The sequence below is a fragment of the Manis pentadactyla genome, chromosome 13, assembly GCF_030020395.1.
Source record: "Manis pentadactyla isolate mManPen7 chromosome 13, mManPen7.hap1, whole genome shotgun sequence".
NCBI classification, from domain to species: domain Eukaryota; kingdom Metazoa; phylum Chordata; class Mammalia; order Pholidota; family Manidae; genus Manis; species Manis pentadactyla.
In genome coordinates, this window is record NC_080031.1 from 107,742,150 (window position 1) to 107,750,255 (window position 8,106).

Genomic DNA, 8,106 nt, shown 5'->3' on the forward strand with positions numbered 1-8,106 from the left:
CCTTCGGGAAGTTGCCGTGAAATCACACTCCTCCCTCTGCCACGGAATTCACCCCATCACACAGAAACCAGCCTCCACTGCCAGCCTGTGAGCTTCCTGGCAGCAAGGACCCTGCCTTGTTCTTTATATCCGTCAGCCCCATGCTTTAGGAATATCTAGGTAAATATGGGTGTGTGTGCGCGTGTGTGTGTGTGCCTGCATATGTGTGTACAGTGCCTGCCTTGGGTTGGGATTTTCAGGATACACAGATGAGTAAAGTAATATCAGCAAACAAAATGGGAACAATAACAACGTAGGGTAAGTGCTACCATATGTGGCGACAACAAGCACACGGAAGAGCATCTAACCTGGTTTCATGGTCAGCAGTCTTCCTAGAGGAAGCACATGCACGTGTGTGTGTGTGTGTGTGTGTGTGTGTGTGTGTGTGTGTGTGAGAGAGAGAGAGAGTGTTGGGGGGCAGTGCAGGAGCTGTGGGGAGAAGAGAATGAGGCAGAATGGGGGTATGCTGTGAGCAGAGGAAGGGGCACAAGCAAAGCCCAGGGGCTCATGCCAGTGACTTCCAACCTCTAACATTCTCCTTCTTTCTCACTTTTGAAATTGTGACTGGAATGCTTGTCCCACAATCTTGGTCTTTTGGCCTTTTCCCCATAAGTGACTGGAAACTGCTGTGTCTGCTCCAGCAGCCTGGCAAGCTTAGCTTCCAGGCCCTGACGGCCAGGGTGCTGCTGCCTCAGCAGCCGGACACCGTGGTCCGTTCACTGCGTCTGGGTCCCAAGTTAGCAGCTCAGAGTCAGACTGTCGAGCCAGCAGAGACAGGTTTGAAGCCCTGCTCTTTTCACCTATCCTGTAACCTGTGGCAGGCTGCTTAACACCTTAAAATGTCAGTTTTCTCATCTGTAAAATGGGAATAACTGCGCCTACCTTGTAATGTTGCACGAAATGAGAATAATAGAAGAAATTATGTATGTAAGGCATGAATCCCAGGTTCTGGTATGCGATGCACATACAATACAGAAAAACGATGCCTGTCGTCTTTCAGGCCCCTTAACAATCACCATTGGACGCGATTCAAACCTCTCACTTTACAGATGAAGGAGCTGAGGCCCACGGAGGGGCAGCCACGCAGTAGGTGTGAGGCTCAGGAGAGGGCCCCGCCACCTCTGCGCTTGGGGTACGCTTCTCCGCCCTCCCTCGCTGAGGTTTGGCTGCGGCATCAGCTCCTCTCCATGGCCCTGCACCACTGTGACTCTGGGGGGAAAGTATTTTCCCAACTCAGGGCAAATCACCTTTGAATCTGAAATCAGTCAAAGGGAGAAACAAAGCGGGAGAAACTGTTTATTGCGCACAAGCAGTCAACCCCTTCTGCTCGCCCATGTCTCTCATGACCAGGCTGCAAAAAGGGACCCCACCCAACCTCTCTGGTTCAGATACGCCCTCGGTCCCCCTTGTAATTACTTATTGCTATGGAGATGGCTACTCTCCACCCCTTGGGAACACCTATTGATATGAAATGCACTAAGGCCAGGTGAGAGATTCTGGAAATACTGCAATTTTACCCTCAGCCACCCAGCAGCGGGCCCTGCTTTGGAGCTCGGCCAGCCCCACTTCCTCTCCTGAGGGCACTGCAGGCCTCTCTCCTCCTTTGCCCTTCCTCCCCAGCCCCTGTCAGCTCTACCTTCTCCCACTGTTTCCCTTTCAGCCCTGCTCAGTGTCCTCCTCTGCTGCAGCAGACGCTGCTTGAGCCCCACAATGACTGCACTTCTTCCCTGCAGGGCCCACCAGACATTGCTTGTTTCCTTTCCCAGGGTGCACTTAGTGGTGCCTCAGCCCGGAGGGTCGCATGTACAATCTCTTTCCTGAGTGCATAGCTAACAGATTTTTCCATGGCATCTCTAAGTTTAATATCAATAATTAATTTATCCGTTACTATGTGCCAAGTTGCAGATACTAACTCATTTCCTCCTTTTAACAAACCCACGAGATTGTGAGATACTGTTATCAACAGACCCAGTTTACAGATGAGGAAGTCAGACACAGGGAGACTGAGTGGCTTGTCCAGCTAAGAATATAAAGCAGCAGGACAGCAAACCGAGCAACTGGCACCGGAGTCGCTCCAAGCTGCTCACAGGATTGGCTGTGCTCGGGTGTCCCTTGGGGGCCCTTCCTCCATCCAACCACTCACACATAAGCCTTCAGCTCAGTGGCAGGTGCTAGAAAATCCACCCCAAAGTCTATTATTAGTAGTTTGATTTATACAAAGAATTTTTTTCCCTTTGGGTCAATCTGCATGTTCATTTAAAGGCCTGCCCTCACAGAAACAAATACAAAGTCCTGCGATTTAAGCTCTGCTGGAAAATCCAGGATGACGATGATGATGGGGATGATGACATAATAAACACTGTTTTTGAAGCATTGTGCTAAGCTCCTTAAATGGCGTATTTCATTTCACCATCAGAGGCATCTGCTGAGATTACTGCTCTTCAGAGTGGATCCTAGCGTGAGGACCACCACCAGCAGGCACATCACTCCAGGTCTATTCATCTCATCATGATGGCATTTTAACGTCCATTTGATGTCCAACCGGAGCCTCAAATCTGACACGGCCCCACCCAGACTCCTCGCCCCTGGCCGGCCTGCAGACCCTCCGGCCGCCGCTGCCCTGGGCCCCGACCGTGGTCCCACTCCTTGGACTCACCCTCCTACTCCCGGCGAACTCACTTTGTGCTGCTTTGCTCTGTTGCCACGTCTCTTGGTTCTCCCTTTCTTTCCAAACCCAGGTTTTCATACATTCTTCCTAGTTCCTCAACCATCATACAAGCGATTTTATCCTAATTTACAAAGGACATTCCGAGGCGCAGAGGGTCTAAGCATATCGCCTGAAGCCCTTAGCTGGTTAAGGGGAGAATCAAGATTAGAACCCAGATCCGCCATGATCCAAAGCCCGAGCCCTGCATGTGCCTCATTAGTGCAAGGCTGGGGCTGAGATACCATTAGAGTAGGGAATTATTTTCCTGTATTTGATTTCATTTCATTTTTTATTGGGATAGATACAACAAAGCACACAAATTTTAGTGTACATCATAATGAATTTTGTCATGTGCATACCCTCACGCAACTGTCAACCAAATCAGGAGATTAAAGATTCTCACTTTTTTTTCCCCCTTCATCTAATTAAGAAATTATTTTAAATAGTTTAGGAACATCACATTAAATAACAACATACTACTAAAGAATTGTTCTCTTTTCGATGTTCTGGCAATCTTTTTGAATAGATGGAGAAAGTCTCATTTGGTGCTCAAACTCCATCAATATCTCCCCATCACTTGCTAACCTCCCCTTTCAGTGAAGAGAGAGCAGGCCCCAGGCTCAGAACTTTGGCAGGCAACAAAATCTAGCTAGAATTTAATGACATTGTTTTGTTTTCATGGTTACTTTCTATTTATGGAAGATGACACTGGTTTTCCACGTGTAGTAATGGCAGTAAGACAAAATTTTCTTTTAAAAATAAATGTATTAGAGTTTTAGAAGTAAGTCAATGTCAAAAAAATATTTGGTTAGTAATAGTACACCTGCTACTTGGAATAGTGGGACTTGCAATGGTGAAATACAAAAAAAAATAGCCAAGTTGTTCCGTAGGGTATTGACAGATTTTGCTTGTCAGCTCCTCTGTAGCTGTTTGGTCAGGAAGTCCTCGTCTCAGTGGCCCTCAACATGCTTCCTTCCCACCACAGGCTTGCTCGGTTTAGTATAAGAAGGCCCTCAGATGTCCCCTAGGCCAGCTTCCTATTTCGTGGATAAAGACTGAGTCCCAAGGAAAAAGGTGGCTGCTTTAGGTTTTATATATAGCATTATAGTTGTTCTGGGACCAGAACCCAGGCCTCCTGGTCACCCTCCATGCTCTCTCCTCGCCACCAAATTGTATACATCTCGTAGATACGTTTGTCTTCACGGTGTTCATTCCCACATCTGAAGGAGACTCCAAGCAATCTCACTCCGTCTCAGCCAGAGAATTAAGTCCTATGACCCAAGGTATCCATTACATTGTAGATAATGACTTAATTTCTCTCTAACGTCCCTAGGAGGGTAATAGATGTGTACCATCCTTGGGAGAATTGGGAAGACGAGTCATCGAATAATTCCTATAGGGTTTAATTCTCTTGCAAAACCCCAACTGAGAAAAGCTGCTCAAATTTAGCCTCTTGAACGATTAATTCTCTTCAGGCCAAAGGGTCCTTCATGCAGCCGACTGAAGGCTCTCCTGCTTTGACTTAACGTCGTCTCCCTTTGTTCCGTCCCCCTGAGACGTGGGGAATTTGTTAGCACGTCTCTCATAAAACGCTAGCAGAGCAGGAAATTAAATTCATCTGGTATGATCAGCTGTTCTGAAAGCTTTGCTGGTTGCTCTGCTTGCTTTGCGGTTGCCAAGGTGATTGCAAAGTGTTTGATGACTGGTTCTAGGATCATTCCAGGTACTGATGTTAAGTTTAGACATCAAACAAACCCAAGTATGAAGAGGAGAGACCTGCCGTGAGGGCAAAGGAAGCTCTAGACCCAAGGGAACAAGGAACAGCTAACCTGAAGAGAAGACTCAAGGAGATTTAAGGGATTCTCCGAAAGCTTCAGGGCCGCCTTGGAGAGGAGAGAGGAGACGCTTTTCGAGTGGCCTCAAGGGGGCAGACTTGAGATCAGGTGGATGAGCAGGAGCTACAAGAAGACTATTCAGTTCAGTATCTGGGTAGTCGGAGACCCACACCGACAAAGGCAGCTGGTGAGCTTGCCTGGCTAAGAGTTTTGATGCGTGCACTGTGTAGGGACCTGACTACACTGTGAGCTGCTTCATTCAAAAACCACTAACATTCCATCCAGCTATGCAACTCAGTGATAATGGTAATTTTCAGAATCATTCTCTGTCTAAAGAACCATGTTATGTTTTTTTTCATTCTTTTTCATAGCAGTTCAAATTAAATTACTCATTATCCATGTTCAAGAAGTCCTTTCACACATAGGATCTAAGATAAGTATGCATTCTAGATATCCATTTTGATTCAAAAATAAGATAATAACAGTAATAGCCATCGCTTTTCCAAGGCAGCATACTAAGAACTTTACATGCATTTAATTTCATTAAATGTAAATTTAATGAGGTGATGCTGTATAGAGACCAGATTAAAGGCAGACATTTAAAAGTGTCATTTAGAAACAAATCTACAGATGTCACTCTCCTCAGAGAATAACAGGATGGAAGGAATCTCGTCTAAGGCAAGACCAGGGTAAGATTTTTCCTGAGCCATTCAACTATTAGTGTAAGGGCATCATTCTCTGGTATCTTATTCCCATTCAACCACTTGTTCAGGAAGTCAAAATGTGGGTTTTTTTTTTTTTCCCATTTGCAGGTAGGAAACAACAAATCAGTGTCTTAAGGGATTGAAAAAATATGTAATAAGACACTGTCAGCCACCATAAGGACTCTGCTTCTGCTTACATCAGATAAAGGTGCATTTAGTCTACTAAGAACTTTCCAGTTTAACTGAAGCATTAACTCTCTAAGGCCACATGCCCAGCAAGTTGGACTAGTTGAATTCCTCTGCTGGAAAATGAAATGACAGCGCTGGGCAGTAAACACTTGTGAGGCCAGGAGCAGACCTGGACTCACCTCTGCTGCCCTTGACCACCCACTTCCTATTTCTGCGTGTTAGTTTCCTCATTTACAGACTAGAGGTACGGGGAGCCTAAACTAAGAGATCTACTAAACTCTTTCCTGATCTCTTTCTAATCCATAATTGACAGAAAGGGAGAGGAGAGAGGAGAGAGGAGAGAGAGAAGTGGTTGTCTTTGGCAAAGGCCTGGAACTTCCTCGTTGACAGAAGCAGTCTTCCCTTCTTGATTTAGTGTTTGTGGGTTTTTTAAAAGGTGCTTCTCAAAATATTCAAAGCTAAACCTTTAAGTGACTTCTATGGACACCTAAATAATGAATTAGTCTTTGTTCTTTTTTTTTATGGTTAGATTAAACAATATGCTTATTTATTCCATAGCTTCACAAACAGGAAGGAGGTTTTAAATGGTTTAGTTCCACAACTGGGGTAGATGAATATTTAAAGAAACGTTGTTGCATAACAGAAACTGTCTCTTCCTAAAATGTATCATACCAGAGCCAAATTTGGAAAACTCAAATACAGAGTGGGTATATTTTGAAAACTATGTGAACATAATAGATTCTTAATTCATATTTGTGGCTTTTATGGAAAATATTTGTATTTTAAGGCATCTGTCTTGCAAAACAATTTCTGGCTAGTGAAAATAGTTAAGGGGGGCAGGTAGCGTAAATTTTGTTTCTGAGCTTTACTTCTATAGTAATTGTCCCTGTTACTTTTGTCCTATGTTGTTCTTTCACAGAAGTCTAACAACATATTCTAAACTACTAAGTAATTTATATAAATTTCATTTATAGCCCAAATTTGTGTGGCATTTACATGTGCAAAAGCACTTTCACATTCACTATTTTGGATCATTGAATTCTCACCCAGCCCAGTGGAAGTGACTTCATTCCCTAGTTAGGGAAGGAGGGAAGAGGGGTCCATCTTTTCTATTTGTCTATGGGAAGTGAGCTAGAAGGTTCCAAGGGAGAGCTGGAACCATGGTATTCTGATTCCAGTTGTATAGTCCTTCCCTGCCATCCATCTCTTTCTGTAACTGAAAGTGCTGTACATGGAAAGGACTGAAATATTTGGAGTCATGCAGACTTGGGTTCACCGCCTGCCTCTGGCACCACGTGGCTCTGTGCCCTTTGGCAGGTTATTTTCCTCTTATAGCCCCATTTGTGGATTAAGCTAAAAATAGTACTCCCCCCCTTCCCACACCATGGGGCTGCAGGAAGGACTAAATGGAATAATGCATGAAAAGCACATATCAGAATGTTCCATAAATGTTCGCCATTGTTATGTTATTATGTAATCTACAAAGTATGTTTGGTCACACTGCATGAAATACTTTGAGTTTTTCAAAGACACTACTGATACATGTGAAATCAAACCCTGAAAATTAATTTTTCAACAGTAAAGTCATATGCCAGATGCAAAGGAAAATATTTCATGAACAAAGACCCTAGTTTGAAGGCTTGATCTGACTTTTTCAGAAAAATAAATCATCTTTTGCTGTGTGTGGTTTTAAATGTTCTTAATGTTAACACATTCTTATTAACCTGAGCCATATGAAATTGACATTTTTTGAAGGTCAGAAATCACAGAATAGCAGCAATTTCATGTGGGTCAACCCAACAGATCAACCAAACTGTCCAGTAGATGAAAAGAAAGGGCTTTTCTGTCGCAATGGGATTGCTGAAGAAGAGACTGAAGGCAGACTTGTTCCGTTTTTCAGTATATTGTCATTTCCTCAGTAAGTGATGCCCCAACTCCCTAGAATTACTAATTAAAGCATCCAACTTTGTCTCCCTATCCAGAAACATACACATGCATACCCCAGTCCACTCCGAATGAAATCCAAAGGGTGAAACTGTCTCCAGGGCCCGCAAATTCCCGGGGAGGGACCAACAGTCCTTGAGAGCGAGTGCGCCGAGGAAACCCGCAGCTGTTGAAGTCACCTCCTGCGGTCTCGCCAAATGTTTGAAAGGGAATGTGCCGAGTGGGCGCGGGTGTGTGCGTGCGGGTGTGGTGAGGCGGGGTGGGTGCAGGTCAGGGGCGCCCGAGGGGGTTCCTTGGAGCACCTGGACGGGGCCGTCGGCGTCCGCGGCGCTCCGCTGCCTCCAAGTGAGCGCTCGCGTGTCGTTACTTCTCTCTGTGCGCGCCCAGGCTTTGGCGCTTCGGGGTGCGCCCGTGTGTGTTTCGGGCCGCGCCCCTGCGTTGGGCAGGGGTGACTTTGTGCCTGTCGGGGTTCGTGGGCGCGCCGGCCGGGCGTGTCCCGGTGTCGGCGGCGGTGGCCCCGCGGGGGTCTGAGCACGCCCGTCGGGGCGCAGGGGTGCCTGTCCTTGCGGGTCCCGGGGGGCGCTCTGCCCTCTGCCGCCCCGCTGGCGGCCGCGGAAGAGCCCGGAGCTCCCGGGGCGGCGCGGAAGCGGGGCCAGCCTGGGCGGCCTGCGGGGAGCACCGGGGCCCC